Source organism: Octopus bimaculoides, chromosome 2, assembly GCF_046866305.1.
Source record: "Octopus bimaculoides isolate indiv1 chromosome 2, ASM4686630v1, whole genome shotgun sequence".
NCBI classification, from domain to species: domain Eukaryota; kingdom Metazoa; phylum Mollusca; class Cephalopoda; order Octopoda; family Octopodidae; genus Octopus; species Octopus bimaculoides.
The window spans coordinates 117,709,224-117,719,223 of record NC_142929.1 but is presented as its reverse complement, the minus strand read 5'-3'; the positions used below and the strand labels follow the sequence as shown (position 1 = coordinate 117,719,223).

At 37.9% G+C, this 10,000-nt stretch overlaps 1 protein-coding gene across 5 annotated transcripts in view; it reads left to right on the top strand.

The window, feature by feature from the left end:
- Positions 1 to 10,000, top strand: part of LOC106880924 (synaptic vesicular amine transporter) — a 106,350-nt gene that overhangs the window by 21,646 nt on the left and 74,704 nt on the right. The window contains exon 1 of one of the 5 annotated variants that reach the window (XM_089347591.1): positions 8,375 to 8,647. The exons of the other annotated variants lie outside the window; for them this stretch is intronic. The gene's annotated coding sequence lies outside the window, so the exon portion shown is untranslated. Of the gene's footprint in view, positions 1 to 8,374; positions 8,648 to 10,000 lie in introns of those variants that run through there. 5 annotated transcript variants of the gene reach the window in all.

Below are 10,000 nucleotides of genomic sequence, written 5' to 3'. Positions count from 1 at the left end.
TGAAAAGTGTAATCACACTCCTAGAATTATATATGAACAAACACACACCAGAATGCGCACACACACACATACACGCACACACACACGCACACACACATACACACACACATGTACATGTATATACGTATGTGTGTATGTGATAGATAGATAGATAGATAGATAGATAGACAAACAGACAGACAGACAGATAGATCGTTAGATAGATAGATAGATAGATAGGTAGATAGATATGAAGCATTGATAGATATGAGAGAAAAAAAGGAACTCAAGGGATTTATTTGGAATGCAGGAACGTTGTGTAGTTTATGTCTATAAAAACCAACAGATATCGAAAGTTAAATAGATATCACTAACGTGATTCGAAACCGGGTTACTAGAAACTTAGCAGTAAATTAGATAGAAACACACACACAAGGAGAAGAAGAAGAAGAAGAAATAGTAACCAACAGCCTTCAAAGCGGACCCAACTGGCTTTGAGAAATACAAATGAGATATTGAGGACCTGGGTTCTAACTCGCAGGAAAATGACGGGATATGTATATATACGTATAAGATTTGTAAATGTACCACACGAGTAAGTAGATATTAAAGATAAACAAAAATGAAAATACCACTTTTTAAAAAAAATTGGGTGTTTTAATGAATTTACATTACATATTTCGTTTTTTTTTTTAAATCTTATCAAATATGAGTATAAAATATGAGAAGAGAAGAGGGATATTAATATCATGCAAGAAATAACAGTAAACTATGAATGTTATTCTTAATTTTAATTTCAATTTTATTTTATCAATAGCCCTCTTCTCTTCTCATATTTTATACTCTTATTTGATAAGATTTTAAAAAAAACCCGAAACATGTAATGTAAATTCATTAAAACACCCAATTTTTTTTTAAAAAGTGGCATTTTCATTTTTGTTTATCTTCAATATACATATATATGTATATATATATATATATATATATATATATATATATATATATATATATATATATAGAGAGAGAGAGAGAGAGAGAGAGAGAGAGAGATAGATAGATACAGCGATAGAGATATATATATATACATATATATGTTCATTTATTTATACCTATATATGCATATACATATATATGTATGCACACACACATCATGCGTATATATGTATATATATATATATATATATATATATATATATATATATATATATATATATATTATATTGTACTGTATTCAGCTAATTATTTGAAAGCAAGTTTTAAAACAATAGAATATTTATTGATGTAGTAATATAGATACATACTTTACAGTATGCATATATATACACATACATGTCTATGTGTATATATATATATATATATATATATATATATATATATATATATATATATATATATATATATATACATATGAATATATAGATATGTGTGTGTATATGTATGCATACTGTAAAGTATGTATCTATATTACTACATCAGTAAATATTCTATTGTTTTAAAACTTGCTTTCAAATAATTAGCTGAATACAGTACAATATATTTATTTATACATAAAATTATGGGTGGGGCGCTGAGGGTGGCCCAAAAAGTTTGAGAACCTCACCAGGAACTACCCACCATCACTAATTGATATAGGCTTTCAACGTGCCCGGCAACTCAATATCCACGAACTCAGAAATTCCAAACTAAAGAAGCATTTACACCCAAAAGCCCTACCATACATATCCACATACAACCCCCTAAACAAGAATATCTTCGACACCATCCTCTAGAACATTCCTCAACTAAAAAGGGACCACAGAATGAATTTAATCTTCCAAACGTACACCATCATAAAAAGCAAAAGACAACCCAAGTCGATGAAAAGTCTCCTAACACAAGCCCTAGTACACTCGGCAACAACACTGAAGCTGTCAGTAAAAAAATGCAGAAGACCTAATCGTGGTATATGCGCCAATCTAATTGAGGAAACGGAGTTCTCTTTCAAACGTTTTACAGTGAAAAAACAACCTCACACGTGATTCGGAAAACCTAATATATGTATTAACTTGCTCAGGGTGTCGAGAGCAATACATAGGCCAAACCTAAAACAGTCTACGCCAAAGGATGACTCTACATAGATCCCAGATTAAAATTCGGGAATACAGAAAAATAGCATTCAACGAACACACCAACATTTGCGCCACTAACGAACAACCCAAATTCAGAATTTTCCCCCTCTATAAATTCAGGGAGGATGCACCTATAATCAGCGCATTAGCAAAGAGTCATATTTTATCGCAAAATATAAACCCCTTTTGAATGCTTCCTCCATAAATGACACTAGTAGAAGGGCCTTAAAATAAAACCCACGGAAACATTAAAAACGATATATTGAGAACAATCACTACCCATAAATCCATTCAAACCAATTCCAATCACTGTTACTATAACCACAACAAGTCACTTTTAGGTCACTTGACTATTTAAGAAGACTCCACTAACAGCCTATTACTGTTATACCACTCCCATCTTTTTCTTATTCTCTCTCTTCTTTTCCTACTCTCTTCTTCTTCTTCTTCCTCTTCTTCTTCTTCTTCTTCTTCTTCTTCTTCTTCTTCTTCTTCTTCTTCTTCTTCTTCTTTTTCTTCTTCTTCTTCTTCTTCTTCTTCTTATTATTATTATTATTATTATTATTATTGAGTGAGAGAGCAGGGCATGTCATCAAAGTGACACGGGGGTAAAATATACGAAGCCCAGTATACCCATCATGACTACCCGTCTGATAAGGGTACACCAAGCACATGCAACACAGCCATATGTGCGCGACATGGTGATCTCATATCAAGATAAACAGCACATGACCTCGCAGGTGGGGGCCCAGTTAGAATTTTCTTCAGGTTGAGTAGCCCATCCCGCTCAAAAGTTCCCTGAATAAGGTTTGTTTAAGGATGTTGAGCAAAACACCCATGTTTCCAAAGGTGAATTATTCAAGCCCCAAAGAATTCCTCTCAACACATGGCTATGATGCTTCCCCACTACTTCTGCTCATGATCAGAGATGCACATATCGTCAGCCAGCAAGGGACATACTCAACTGGTTAAGATCAAACAACTGACAAGCAAATATGTGGTATTAAGCAGAATATTTGCTGTAGCCCATCTTTTATACCAAGACAAAACAATGTACATGATAACACTTACAATCAGTTGAGATCAGAAGCCATGAGAGCCACTGCTTGGTACTGCATCTGGGCATTATTATTATTATTTTTTTTTCACCGTCTCCTTCCTCGGCTACTGCTGCTTAGACAATTAAAACCAAGAACCCACATCCGTCACATTAAATATTTTTTCAGACCTGCTACTACCTATCTACCGAGCCTTCACACAAGTAAAAGAGAGAGAGAGACAGACAGACAGAAAAAAGGAAAATGTCCCAAGTATTTGAAAACAATGGAAATATTTTTAAAAACATATCATATAATTTTTTCCACAATTTAATTGTTTTTCATACTTTGCTCTAAGTTGAAAAAGTCGCAAAGGCTGAAAGCGGTACTAAAATGTTCTTCATGATAACATTATTTTAGCATTTTCTACCTTGTCCTATTTTCCTTATATATATATATATATATATATATATATATATATATATATATATATATATATATATATATCAACTCGTGTGCTACTTTTCAACCTTCTACACACACACACACACACACACACACACACACACACACACACACACACACACACATTCAGCTCGTCCCTCGAATTCGAGGATTAATTTCTCCCAGCCGAATATTTGGACCATTAATAATGGTAGTGGTAAATGTGGCTAACGAGTCCAATCCTCGCGCAGAACACGCGATTGCATTGACCCCCATGTAAAGGTCTGAGTCGCTCGTGGTGGTCGCTGTCTCACCATCAATTGCCCTCATCTCCTTTCCTGTTTCTTGATTATTTCTCTTTCAAATAACATTACGTTATTGTTTTTGCTTTGTCAGTAGTTGGGACGGTTGGTTACAGTCATCTCAGAAGCCAGGTGGGTGAAACTGGCCTGCTTCACAGTTAACATTAGCTGATCTTTGTAGAGTTGAAGCGAGGCACCTCTGTCTTTTGTCTATTGCCAGTTTGCTGAAGAGGATTTGATGGCGAATTCGTTCATCGTTCATTCTGGTGACATGGTGTTTGATTATTAGTGATTCGATGTTCTTTTCCATCAGTTATTGGAGACATTCAAAGGAGATGTTCTAGAGAGAGCGAAGTATCAGTTGATGAAAGCGTTTGAGTTTTTGATGTCACAACGACACAAAGTCCAAGTTTCACAAATATATAAAAGCGTGGATATGACGACAGCTTGGTAGACCATAGTCTTCGCCTTCAAAGTTTTGTTAGTTTACCGAAAGCTGAGTGAACTGATCCGATTCTTCGTTCCACATCTTGCTCAGAATTGCATTTAGTAGAGCTCACACTTCCAAGGTATTCAAAGGGATAAACTTGCTTCATTGGTGTGCCTGGAATGATGATGGTGTTGAAGTCCCGAAGGGCAGAATTCGGGGCTGGTTGGGTGATAACTAGAAATTTTTTAGTAGTTACACTGCGCCCAATACGTTGATAAGCATTGGTGAAATTAGTGACAGCTTGTTGCATTTCTAAGCACGAGTGCCACGCTGTCATCGGCATACTGGAGTTCTGAGATTCGTTTGATACTGGTGAGTTACTTTGACCAAAACTTCGCCAATTTGAAAAGTCCTCCAACAAAATAATATCTGACATCCAGTCCTGGCTGATCCAGAAGAGGTTCATAGATCATTTCACCAAGAAGTAGGGATAAAAGCGTAGTAGTGAGAATGCAACCCTGTTTCAATCCACATGCAATTAGGAATTCCTCTGAGAGTCAATCACGATGAAAGACACGTCCGGTTATACCACCGTGCAGGGTTTGGATCCGGGAGACGAAGTGATCAGGATATCTGAAAGGATCAAGGACCATCCACCTGGTTGGTCTCGGTACACTGTCAAAAGCCTTTTCTGGATCATAGAAGACAAGGAAAAGAGGGTTTTGTTGTTCTCGGCACTTCTTTTCGATTTGTCTGGCACAGAAGATCATGTCTATAGTTCCACAGGATGCTTGAAAACCACACGAGATTCTGGAAGGGCTCTTTCAGCGATAACTTGGAGACAGTTCAAGAGTATTCGAGCAAAGATCTTTCCTACAATAGCAAATAACGAGATTCCACGATAGTTTCCGCAGGATTTTGTATTTCCTTTCTTGATTATACAGATGATGATGGTGTCTTTAAGATCATTTGGAACCTGATGTGCCTCTCATATCTTTAGAAACAGGACGAATAGTTTAGTTTGCAGCTGCAATCTGCCATTTTTCAGCAATTCGAATGGGATATAATAGGGTCCAGGGGCTTTTCTTTCATTCGGATTCTTACTAGTCTGACGTTAGTGTTATTTACCAAGAATGCAATTTGCCGTATATAGACGAAACAATGGTCACTCTCTAACCGGCATGAGTTCAGATATGATCAATATAGAAAACACTTCGTAGTGCTTAAATGATTTGAACTTACACTCCGAAATGTTTATTAAAGACTAAGTCCGCGGGATAAAGAAATCCAGATGAGCTCATATGAAGATAATGATGCAGATAAACAAATCATTACGCTTGAGTTTGATATATAAGGTGTACATACTTATATAGATGTAAATATACGAGGGGGTACCAAAAAGTAACCGGAAACGTTCCCCGTGGGACACGTCCGCAGTAGTTCAGGCTTCCGCCGCTTGAAGCCACTTTATGCAACCCTCAGGCATCAGTCTGCTGACCGGCGTCGTCGTCCGCAGTCGTACTGCCACTTAGTGCGTCTTTATTTTGCAGTGCTTCTTCCTTGTTCGTCGATTTTTGCGATAGCTGAAACGAAGGAACAGCGTGCTTCCGTGAAATTCTGTTTTATGCTGGGGGAAAACGGCGGCCGAAACAGCTGTCATGTTTCGAACAACTTACAAGGACGCTGTCATGAGCAAAACAAAAGTTACGAGTGATTTCAATGCTTTAGGAATAGTCACTTGCCGCTTGAAGACGAACGTCGACCTCCCGAACGAATGAAAACATCATGAAAATTCATGAACTGATCTTGGAGGACCGTCACCGAACAATTGACAAACTTATTGATATGATTGGTGTGTCTTGGAGCTCCAGCCAACAAATTTTGAGTGAGGAATTGTGAATGAAAAGGGTTGCAGCAAAATTTGTGTCTCGCTTACTCATGGAAGATCAAAAGTAGTCACGACTGAATACGTGTCGTGAACTGAAAGAACAGTTGAAAGTTGATCCGGATCTTTTTTTCGAAGGTTATCACTGGTGACAAAAGCTGGTGCAACGAAATTTGCAGATTTGGAAGAAGTGAAGAAAAAACAACGGAGGCGTTAAAAGGCATCACTTTACAAGAGTTCCAGCAATGCTTCGAATAGTGAATTAAAATATTCAGAAGATGAACTTTCAAGTATAAGCATATAGATATCTATATGTTTATAAAACAGATTTACGTAGGGTAGGAGAGAGGGCATGGCTGTTTCTGGTGGTTTGAAACTACGTAGCAGATGTAATGTTGGCAGATTCAGTGTGCAACAGTCAAGAATATGCAACCAGTAGTGGATGCAAATAAATATAACTGTAAAACCGGCCTCCGTCTTTAGGGTGGAGAGATTGGTATTTAACGTTTCAAATCATGACGCAGGGGATTTAATGGTAGAATGGATGGATATGAAGGCAAATAAATGTTGGTGGAAGGTGGAAGTAGGCGGTTCGTGGTGGGATAGGAGTGTTGAAGCAAGGAAGGGTAAGAACAGAGAGGAGGGGCAAAGTAAGGAGAGAGAGAGGAGTGGGTGACCAGGGAATTGAGAGAAGTAGAAGTAGAAGTAGATACGGTGAGTCAAGAAACAAGTGGGAGTGAGAAGGGGCGGGAAGTTAAGGGATGAGATGGGCCGTATTGTGAAGGGTGGCGTCGTTATTGGATTTGACAATAAATGTTATTAATCAAAGATGGTGGAAGTCATAGGACTAAGAAAGGGAAGTAGGTACGATAAGAGAAGGGAGGGGTGGGTATGTATATATACATATTTATACATATACATACATACATATATATATATATATATATATATATATATATATATATATATATATATATATATATATATATATATATATATATATATATGTATATATATATATATATGTATATCAAATGGATGTGTTATTATACTACTCCGCACATACAATAACAGCCATACTAAAAATCCAGCATACCTCCATCATCAGCTGCCCCACGGATATCACTATGGTTTCGACACCTGGGCAGTACCATTCAATCTGGTGGTGTCAACAACACTAAAATAAGTGTTGTTTGGGAACAAACATACCTAGGAAATCACCACATTCATTCAATCTTAATTCTAGGCAGGATTAAACACTAACTTTTTAAATTAAACTGAAACAAAGAAGCACATTTACCCTATGTACAACGGTATCAGTAAGTAAAATCAATAAGTAAACCTATAACTAACTCCTAAATTATATAACTAAATAACGACCAATCCTTCAAGTCCATACAAATAATCCCACTAGTCTTCCATAGTCATTAATGTAAAAGTGAAAGCTTTATATTCTATTCTCTCCATATATATATATATATATATATATATATATATATATATATATATATATATATATATATGCCCTAACCACTAAACCACGCGCCTTCACTATATATCTCTTTTACTCTCTTTTACTTGTTTCAATCATCTGACTGCGGCCATGCTGGAGCACCGCCTTTAGTCGAGCAAATCGACCCCAGGACTTATTCTTTGTAAGCCTAGTACTTATTCTATCGGTCTCTTTTGCCGAACCGCTAGGTTACGGGGACGTAAATACACCAGCATCGGTTGTCAAGCGATGTTGGGGTGACAAACACAGACATATACATATATACGACGGGCTTCTTTCAGTTTCTGTCTACCAAATCCACTCACAAGGCTTTGGTCGGCCCGAGGCTATAGTAGAAGACACTTGCCCAAGGTGCCACGCAGTGGGACTGAACCCGGAACTATGTGGTTAAGCAAGCTACTTACCACACAGCCACTCCTACGCCTATATATACACACGCACACTCACACACACACACACACACGCACACGCACACATACACATACACACACACACACACACACACACACACACACACATATATATATATACACACACATATAACAGTGTGTAAATATTAGGTTAAAAACCCTTGGAATAGAATAGAAAAAAGTCGAAGACTGCCGTCACGCGCGAACATGCTTTTGCTAAGTGTGTGTGTATTTGTACGTATATGTATGTATGTATGTATGTATGTGTGTGTGTGTGTGTGTGTGTGTGTGTTTGCATGCGTGTGTGGTGGGGTGATACAAAAGTCCCTTTAGCATTCATATAACCATGCTAACAACTGATGTCATTTGTGGTCAGTTGAGATTCTTATCTCTCCTCTTACCCTCTCTCTTCCACTCCCGCATTTCTTCCACCTTTGAACAATTGTCACCACAAAACTCTGGTAAACTGAATTGTTACTGTCACATGAGAGGTGTCTAACGAAATGGTAATTTGAATACAGCTGGAATCGTAACATAAGGTGAGTGTTGTAAATTTAATATACTGGCGTATGAGACCATATATATAGGTATATATTACATAGCTATAGGTATCTATCTACCCAAGCTACATGTTTATCTGTCTGTATGTATATATGTACATATGTATGTATGTATGTATGTATGTATGTATGTATGTATATGCGTGTGTATATGTGCCTGTGTGTGCGTGCACGTGTGTGTTCACGTATGTATGTGCGTGTGTGTGTGATTTATACACATATCTATAAGTGCGTGTATATATATTCTTTTACTCTTTTACTTGTTTCAGCCATTTGACTGCGGCCATGCTGTAGCAACGCCTTTAGTCGAACAAATCAACCTCAGGACTTATTTTTTATAAGCCTAGTACTTTTTCTATCGATCTCTTTCGCCAAACCGCTAAGTTACGGCGACGTAAACACACCAACATCGGTTGTCAAGCGAAGGTGCGGGTAACAAACATAGACATACAAATACATATATATATATAAGACGAGTTTCTTTCAGTTTCCGTCTCTCAAATACACTCACAAAGCTTTGATCGGCCCGTGGCTATAGTAGGAGATACTTGCTCAAGGTGCCACACAGCTTCCCCTGCGCCTCACAGTCACTCCTACGCACACACACACACACACGCACGCACACACACACACACACACACACACACACGTATGTATGTAGGTATATATGTATGTATGTATACACAAGGCGGCAGAATTGTTAGCACGCCGGGCAAAATGCTTAGCGGCATTTCGTCTGTCTTTACTTTCTGAGTTCAAATGCTACCAAGGTCGGTCGACTTTGCCTTTCATTCTTTCGGTTTCGATAAAATAAATACCTGTTGAATACTGGGGTCGATGTAATCGACTTATCCCCTCCCCTAAACTTGCTGAGCTTGTGCCAAAATTTGAAAATCTTTAGCCCGCCGGTCGAAATGCTTAGCGGTATTTCGTCAGTCCCTACGCTCTGAGTCCCGATTCTGTCGGCGTCGACTTTGCTTTTCATCCATTCGGGGTCGATGAAATAAGTAGCAGTTGCGCACTGGGTCGATATAATCGACTAGACCCCTACCCCTAAAATTTCAAGACTTGTGCTTATATTAAAAAGGAGTATTCTTTTCTACTCTAGGTACAAGGCCCGAAATTTTGGGGGAGGGGGCCAGTCGATTAGATCGACCCCAGTACGCAACTAGTACTGAATTTATCGACCCCGAGAGGATGAAAGGCAAAGTCGACCTCGGCAGAATTTGAACCCAGAACATATAGACAGACGAAATACCGCTAAGCATTTCGCCCGGCGTGCTAACGTTTCTACCAGCTCGCCGCCTGTAAAACGGATTATTATTATCATTA